The sequence below is a fragment of the Lactuca sativa genome, chromosome 6, assembly GCF_002870075.4.
Source record: "Lactuca sativa cultivar Salinas chromosome 6, Lsat_Salinas_v11, whole genome shotgun sequence".
NCBI classification, from domain to species: Eukaryota; Viridiplantae; Streptophyta; class Magnoliopsida; order Asterales; family Asteraceae; genus Lactuca; species Lactuca sativa.
Window position 1 is genome coordinate 36,136,850 of NC_056628.2, and position 10,083 is coordinate 36,146,932.

The window sequence follows — 10,083 nt, forward strand, 5'->3', positions numbered from 1 at the left end:
AATCATCAAATACATGTATAACTTTCTTGTCACGATTATTATAGTAATAACATATTTTTTGGGAGCGGTCTTTGTTTCAACATGCCTTTTTTCGGATCAGTCTCCGCCTGAAGTCTTTTTTCAGACCGGCCTTTTTCGGTCTGATATCATGATCTTTTTGTTCGTTTTATTTGGTTTCGGGTTGGGTTTTTTTTTGGGTTTTGTTTTTTTACTTTCAATTTCACTAATTGTGGTTGTTTATAAACAACTCAAAGCCTTTTCAACACGAATTCTTTGCTTATTGTTTCCAAAAGCAAAATAGTATTACTTTGTCTTTTAATAAAAACAATAGAGGTAGAAATAATAATAGTTTCACTAATAAATCGATAGAATACATAGGTTGAAAGCATGCTAAGATGTATTTAACCGGTGGGGTTGCCGCGTGTTTTGCCAAGTTTATTAATCTTATACTTTCTACACAACTTTTTTAATGTTCTCTTAAATTAAAAAAAAAAAAAAAAAAAAAAAAAAAAAAAAAAAAAAAAAATTCTGTAAATTTGTTATTAGAATTTTAGAGTAAATTACATGAATGGTCCCTATGATTAGGGATAATTTGCGCATTTGGTCCCTAACTTATTTTTTTAACTCGGAAAGTCCCAACTATTTTTTTGTTACGCGTTTGGTCCCTAATGTTTGTTTTTGTTACGCACTTGGTGCATGTCTTACCTAAAAAGACTATTATTTAAATAGGAAAATATGATGGGGTAGGTAAGGTAAGGTGAGGGGGTAGGTTTGGAGATGTGTTTATTTAAATAAATTAAAAAATCAAGGGCAAAATAGTTTTTTTAGGTATGAAAGGGACCAAGTGCGCAACAAAAACAAACGGTAAAAACCTTCTGAGTTAAAAAAAAATAAGTTATGAACCAAATGCACAAATTACCCTAAACCATATGGACCATTTGTGTAATTTACTCGCAATGTTTTTTTTTTAACCGACAAATAAAAATATTATAATCTACTCTTAAACCTACATCTAATTCCACCTATATCCACCACGCAACTTAAACCCTCGACCTTGTGTTATGATCAAGAGAACCATTTATATAAATTTACTAATAGGTAGAGACTTAAAAGACGGGTGGTGTGCTAAAATATAGATTTGAACCCCAAACAATTGGTTTGGACCAGCCCAAATGCCCACCTCTATTTAAACCATTCAATTTTGGTCATTAACCATCGGTCAATGATGTTAGACCATCTACAATATGAGATTTTTGAAAAAAAAAATCAATATCTTTTTCACCCCAGAAGACTTATGAAAAAAAAAGACCTTTGGATAGGTTTTTTCTAACATAATATTTTTCAAATAGCAAACTCTTACAACTTTTTTTCAATAATTATGTAGGTTTGATACGTTTCTCACCTATTGTAATTAGAGAACTTATACAAAGGTCCTAAAATAAGCATTTTGAAAGAGAAAAACCAAACTTTTTAATTTGAAGTTTTTTTTTTACTAACAATCTCCACCAAAAAAAAAAACTTATCCATCGGATGCTCTAAGATAAGCTATTGCCCACTAACCCACTTGACCCCCAGCACGCTATCAGCCCAACAAGTGAAATCGGCTAACTGTTGAGCATTGAAAATTAATTACATGAGCCTGATAGGTAAAAGGGATATGTGAATAGCCCAATATAAGTAATTGATTACTTTTGAGTTTTAAAGTATAATCAATTTGTTTCTAATGAAAACATTTATGCCCTTGATCAACAATATATTTTGATATTGAGTTTTATAATGTTAGACTCTAGGCTAACCGATACCCGTTGGACAACTGTGCCCACATTTTTCTTCGCTAGGCAGCAACATTGATCATGTTTTTGGTTGGACAGAGGGGTTCACGTCCATATGCAGAATGTGATATCTTGGTCGGGTTAATATATTTGCAATTTAGTTGATTTTATTATAACACTTTACATATAAAACAAGTATGTTTTTTATTTGATTATGCATTTTCTAATCCATATTGCTGAATTGTAAAAAACACGATATGAACTTGGTTAGAAAATGTAAATTTATTTCGACATATGCCCAAAAGCAACACATTTCCTAACAAAATGTAAACTTATTTCGACATGTTTGGTTCTTTGGTGTTGAACTTGGTTAGAAACTAAGTACATTACATTAACATTCTCACAAACCATAATCGTAGAACGGGACACATGACTAGATAACTCGAGTAAGAGGTTGTGAAGCCAGGCGACATTGGCAACCACATTAGTTACTTCATTACTCAGCTTCAACACTAGACCGAGACATCATGTGTTGACACTTGGAAAACAATGAGACGATATTATCATAAAGATAGACATAAAATCCAGTTATAGACCGACATGTCTACGGGCAGCCAACTTAGTCATTATCTGAATATGAGACCATACGATCGACATATTATAGACGAAGATGGAGACAATGTGATAAAGTACCATGAAGGTATCATATAATGCACTTGAGGAGTATAAAATAAGGTTTATGAGTATCAAGCATAAAGAAACGGATTTGCTAAACCGCATAAGAAATATCAGGATGAGTGAAAATCAAATATTGTATGGTTCCCTCAAAGCTTATATATAAAGAATGGTCAGCCACGCATTTAACATGATAGTAGAGTGTCAGCTTGTTGTCTATGGGGATGTTGCAACGATTACAAGTAAACATGTCAAAGAGAGAGGGAGAGAGAGAGAGAGAGAGAGAGAGAGAGAGAGTCTCTTTTAAATGGAATTTGAGACAAGAATAGTCATTTGGCATCGTGAAGCAGCGATGGAGTGAAAGAAAGAAAAAGGTCCTTAATCCTTCAGAGAGAACTCAGATGAAAAAAGATTAATGACCATCGTGATCAAGTACAGATTAGACTCAGTGAGATTGATATCATCACTATATAGGATGGGATAGATAGTCTTTGTCATGATGATAGGTGAAAGGGGGGTTGAAAGAACGACTATTACAAAACTGACCATAAAGGGACTTACGAAGCCGACATATATACTTTGGATAGATTGGGTGAACATACCCAAAGGTTGTTTTATATAAACCTCCTTAGTGAGATCGTTGTGCAAGAAAGCATTTTTTTTTTCATCAAGAAAGTTTGGCGATAGGACTAAATGTCTTGTCAAATTCCAAGACAGACTATTGGGAGAAGCCCTGAGCAACTAGACAACCTTTATAACGGTCTAGTTTTCTGTGAATGTCACACATATAATGATAGAGCCAGTGTGACTAAGGGTAGATATCTCATTATCCATAGTAGATTTCAAGTTAGGATCACATAAAGCTTAAGTAGTGAAGCGTGTAATGTGAGAAATATCATAGGTAGCAAAAAGTGAGAGGATTAGGCTTAGTTTTAACGAACTAGTTCGAGATTAAATCATCTTGGGATGACCATGGGTAGTCAAAGTGGATGCAGATTTAGTTTGAGGTGGAAGGATCATAAGTCTAGTCTTTGGTTAGGGCAACTAATATGGGGGATGGGTTAGGAAACAGGAGAAACATTGGTTGTGATTGGGGACAAAATGACAATAGGGGCTTCATTTGAAAAGAGATGGTCATACTTATATGTGGATAGAGCATCATGAAAGTTGGTGAAGAGAATGTGGTCCTCTAAAAGTTTACATTGTCAAGAAATAAGAACATGTTGAGAAACAAGATCAAGGAAATGATGACCTTTATCGTCAGGAGAAGGTCCAAGATACACATACTAATCGAATTGGGGAAATCGTGTGTGCAATATTAGAGAAAATTCTTAGATAGAAATGGAATACAAAAATTCGAGGATGACCATAGGGTTGAAAGAAACCAAATAAAACCTCAAATGGTGTTTTATATGAGAGAGTGGTAGTGGGAAGAAAGTTAAGTGTATGGACCATTGTAAGCAGGGATTTAATCAAAAACTTGGAGGGAGAGAATCCTGAAAAGATAAATGAGAAATGATTATCGTATAGATTATGTGTTCAACATTTCCATTTTGTTAACACGTGTATGTATAAGAAATTTGAATTTTAATACCATTGGATTGGAGGTAATTTAAGAGAGGTTGGGCATTAAACTCGCAACCATTATCACATTAAAAAGATGAATATCGGATTGGAGGTAATTTAAGAGAGGTTGGGCATTAAACTCGCAGCCATTATCACATTAAAAATATGAATATCAGTTTTGAACGGATTTTTAAAATAAGCTTTCAAGTTACAAAAACCATTATATACATGAAATTTTACACATAAAGGAAAACCTGACAAGAAATGACAGAAATCATCCATAAACAAAATGTAATATTTGAAATCATTAATGCTACTAACAGTAGATATCTATAAATCAAAGCGCACTAATTCAATACACGAGAAGTTTTTTATTGTAGATGATGTAAAAGGAAGAAGACAATGCTTTCATGGTTGAAAAACATGACAAACGGAAAGTTTATTAGAAGTACTAGAAATAAAGCGACGAAACTGCAAAAAAAAAAATAAAGAACATAATACTCGAGATGTACGAATCCACGATCCCGAGTATGGGGAGATAAGTAGCTAGGGTGTTGGCCTAGAGACTGTTGGGTTATAAGCATAACATCATTCCTATGGTGTTCATGCAACCCTAATTGCTTTGATCTAGGTTTTTCTACTATGAACACAACAACATTGAATACCAAAGCAATGATCCTATGAACTAGTATACAACAATCAAATTGGCATATAAACTAGGGTTTAGATCTTACCTTTCTTGTTATGTTTTAATAACAAGTTCTCCTTGAATATCCTTGACCTTTGAAAGCTTAGTGCCTCAAGTGTTACACCTCTAATGGAGTCACAAACACCACTAGCAACAAGATGACTTAGGAGAGGGAGGAGAAGGCACAAAATTCGTCCAAGGCACTCTTGGAAAGCATAGGGCCGAATTTTGGGAGCCTTAGGGTTCCTTTTATAGGTGAGCTGCTAGGGTTTCAGTCAAAACCCTAATTGGATTGCTTAGCCACCAAGCAGCCCTTTAGATCCTTCCAGAATCAAGGCCTAGACGATTTCTAAGTGGCTTCCACCTTGAATTCGTCCACCTTATTCCTAAGGGATCTACAACTCAAAACCAATTATCTTATAATTGCAATTCCAGTCCCCTAAGTTTAATTAATCTCTTTTGACCACAAAATTAATTCTAAATTAATTCTTGATCAATATCAATTAAACAATATGATTTCTCTTTTAATATATTATTCATATAATATATTAATAAATCATAATTAATCATCTTTCTCCTTAATTCATCCTATCAGTTGCTATGGTAAAGGCAACTCAAAAGGACCATGCTCATAATCGGGTCAAGTACATACCAAAATAGTTATGGGCTTAGACACCTAATCCAACAGAGACAAGGTGGAAGAAAGAAGAAAAAATTTCAAGTCATGATGTGTATTTTTATATACAATTTTTAATTTTATAAATCCTAATCTATCGTAGCTAAACTAACACACACAAAAAATAATGTATCTGATCGTGTAGCAGTATAGTGTTGGGAAGAAAGGTGCCAAACATATGAGGAATGGGTAGGATTAGATTAGATAATAAAAATGTCAATTAAAATTGTAAATAAGAAATTAAAATGGAATTATGTTTAAACTTCGTTAAACACAATTAAAACTAATAAAACGAAAACGGAAGTAGATAATAGATTTAGAAACAAAAGAGATAAATATGATTTCACATAGATTCGATTTCACTTTCAGATATGGTTCAGATATGATGGATTCCAATCTTGAATATCATATGGGTGATTTGGACCTTCTAACACTTGTATTTATGATGCTGCCAAATTTTATAAAGATGGTATATTTGAAATGATTGTTGTTATTCTTTTCAATGGTTTTGTCATAGGAACAAAAACCTTAAATCAATTCAGGAGCTTGGTTACAAAATTTCATTTTTTCTATTTAATTCATTGTAATTGTTTTTCGATGTTTTCTGTAGCCCCTTAATAGTTGGTTTAATAAAATTTGATTGTTCAAAAAAACATATCGAATTCAGATGGAATAAAGTTTTAAAAACGTTTTCCATTGGTGTCACACTGCTATTTTCTTATAGATTTTCGAAGGATATTAATATTTTTAGAAAACATTTTCTATGATTTTCATGGGTAATCATTGACGAATTCCTTTTTTTCGCTAATCTTCCATGTATGTTGCTAATTAGATGTTTTATTCTTTCTTGATTTGTTGTGAGTATTCCCAACGAATGTCATTAGTTATCTTGGTTTGATTAACTAATTTGTATAATTATTAAGACAATTAACACAAAGCTTACGCAATTAACTATCTAAACAACTATAATTTGGTTTGTATTATGAAGAGTCAATCTAAGAATTAACTTCAATGGCCATGACAATTAATAACAAGCATAAGTGGTTAAATAACCCTCTTTTACACATTTAAGTTTATGATTATATTACCTAACCCTAGGATTTGGTCAATTACTAGTCAGAATCACCAATGGTGTTGGACAACTATGATTGAATTTAATATCTAAATTTTACTAACTTGCCAATAAGTAATAAAAATCAAAACTTTAAAACATATGGCTATTTGATCAAATAAACATAATAAATTAAATTAAATAAAATATTTGAATAATGGAATCACAACAAGTCATTCAGTTACATTTACTCTAGTGAAAACATAAGTGTTTTACCACATAATCAAATAAAAAAAGAAAAACATCATTAAATGATTGTTAGACATGATTATCAAGTGAATCGAAGGGAAATCCTAATGTTTCTAGCTCGTTATTCTTTAAATATATCCTTGCACCTAATGCTTTTACAACTTCGAAATCACCCTAAAAGGGTTCTAGACAAATTATATCTTCGTGTCCAAGGTTGCTATTGGTTGGATATCAATTAGGGTATATAAATCATGTAGTTATAGACTGAGCAACATCGCGTCGTGACTTATACACCTCTACGCTGCAAAGTCAAAGAATTTGTATTCGAGTTAGACACCATAGCTAGGCATGATTTGTCCTCCAACCAGGTGTGACACATCTTCCAGTTAGTTTTGGTCGTTGTCCGTTTTTCATCCTTATCAGCTCCAATCTTTTCCTTTTGCTCGAATCCATGAATTTCCTATAGTTATCCAATTCAAAGCATATTAAGTATCATTTATCTTTAAATAAGGCAATTAAGTCCAAATATATTAAGATGGTGGCCTAAGATATATGTATAAATATGATAACATTAAGTCACAAAAACTATCTTATCATTGGACCAGTGTACCTTTATTAACAATCTTGACAAAGAAACCAAGAGAGTAAAAATCAATAAAAACATAATTACCAGTTGTAAATCTATTAATAGACACAAGATTTTAACCATATTATTTCACACAAGAACAACTTTAAAAAAAATTATATTGTGAATAAGGAAAATGGTATGATAAATGTGACTAGCTAGTAGAACTACACGATCACCTTGATAGATTTTGAATTACACAATCTTAAAGAAAAAACTTACCTTGGTTAAAGGACATGTGTAAGCTTTCTCCAGAGTCCTTATAGTAGTTGTTGTCTTGTGGAGTTTGAACTGAAATTTCTTAAAAAAACTGAAGGTAGATCAGCAGCTACATAGTTATTAAATGAAAGATTTATGGGTTGTTGTGGGGACAAAGAAATGGACTGAATCACACCATGTGTAGGATGTCTGTAGTGAGCCAAAAATGGTTAAGAAAGGATAGAAATTTGTTATTGTTGGAGGCTTGGTATAAGAAAGTATTACGATTCGAGCTAGAGTTGTTAGAAGAGTTGTGGACATTGATTTTTGGTTCGTCGGTGGAGTGTAGACCACCAAATGTTGCATGAGGCTCATGAAGAGGTTGGTGGCCTCCAATTTAGTTGTAGTATGCTTGTCCATTTCTATTTGCTTAATGATTTCCACATGGGGTGCCTACAAAAGATTTAGAAATAGAGTAAGCATTAGTGTTACCCCTGGAATCACCTTTTTCATTGTTACGGTTTTTATTCCACCTATTTTTAATTTCCCAAGGTTATCAAACGAGTAGTAAAGTGCAGAACTTGATGATAGTGTGGAGTCAATGCTTGGGTTGGTGTTTTCTTCATTAGATTCATCTAAAAGAAGCATATTCTTTACTTATAAATGATGGTAAAGACTTGGTATTTATGATAACTTATATACTAATATGATACGAAGGAGGTAATTATCTTACAATTTGAATGGTGAGTTCAACTTCATTTATCATAAAATCAACATCAGATAACACATCAACTAAGTTCTTGAGCGTGTGATAAAACGCAACGATAGAGTTAGTACTTTCTTGGTGTATTTCTAAACAGATCTTGTACTTATAACATCCTTGACATTTTTTGTTAAAAAAAATCATCAAGCTTGTCCCGTAAGTTATTTGAACCCAAGACATGGGGTATCCCCCTAACAATGTACTCCCATTAATAAGGGAAACAAACATATTCATTGACAACAAACTGAACACATGCTGATTAAAGAAAATATGTCATCCTATAATGATTCAGCTAACTGTGAACTCTCTTGTCCTATCATCAAGACAAGGTTGTATTTTAATGGGATACCGCATAAAGAACTACCAATATCTCACATTTGAAAAAAAATGTGACATACAAGTTCCACCTTCTTTTGTTAGTGATCATAAGTTTCAATAACACAACTTGGGCAAGACACCACAATCAACACCCTTTATTTATGTTAATGTTACTTTAAATTCCATTCTTTGAGTTGTTTAAACCTTATCATCCCAAGTTGATCCTATCATAGGAAATATTCTACAAAAGGTGGATACAACTCAAAAAGAGCTTGATTATTTAAAAGCTCTAGTGTCAGCTCCGGCTCCAGTTCTACATCTCAACCTGAAAGCAATTCAAAACTTCAAACTGTTTGAGATTTCCTAACCACTTCTTCTCTGATTGGTGATATTATAATAGATTTTCATGTCTCTTATTTTCTATTATCTGCTCCATAGTTTTGGCCTTAAATGACTGGGAAATGGTTTAATTCATGTTGGTTTCATGACTCCCTCAGTTTGTCAACAGCTTTCATGGGTTGCTTACTCTGAAAAACACTTTTTTATGAAAAACCAATAAGAATTTCAACACTATGTTTGATGATAAAGTCTTTCCAGTCCTCACTCTTACTACTCAGCTGCAACATATTTCAAATTTCTTAGCATAAACCAATGTCTTATGTTCCTTTAATGTTAATCACTAATTAGAAGATCCAAAATACAACTATGTGGCTTAATGGGATTTTTAGTATGCCTCCTTACATATTGATCACACTAAAACGTCCTCCATGCCCTCTCCGTCTACCGAGTTCATGCCTGCTCAAGTTACTTATGGTAGTCATCCTTAAATCTTGACCAATTTAGTGTTTCACCTCATTCCATTTTGTTTCCAACTTCCATTGCCTTGTCTATTCTTCATGATGTCAGAAAAAAAAAAAAAGGAGATTATTAAAGAAGAAGAAGCATTTTCAAAAGGTGGAGTTAGAATTAAATGGTGAAGAATATTTGGTTGATACAGATCTATCATTTATCAAAGACAAGTGCATTCATGTAATTCCTATTTTATGCTTTATACAGAACAAGAACAAGCACTAGTTGAAGGGGAGTCGCTATCTGAGAGGGAGTCGTTTGAGGTTAAAGATTCTAATATTATTTTAAAAGGAAATAAATACAAAGTCGATACTATGTCAACCTCAAAGAGAAAGAAGCAAAAGGTTGCACTACCTTTAGTTGGACAAATGGTTAAAGAAGTGGGCATCATAATAGAGGAATCATTAAAGATTAATTAAGATCACAAGAAAGTCATACTTTTTGAAAAACATACAAAAATAAGAGAAACTGATGCATTTTGGAGGTGGATACAAAAGAAAGAATACTAGAGGAGAAATCGAAAGTGATTGACCAACACTCTAAGGTTGTATCTAGAAGGAAAAAATTAGTTGAGCTGAACCACAAGATACATATTGAAAAATTTACAGATGTGTATATGAGGAGGTACTTACTGGGAGAAATTATTAAAGTTG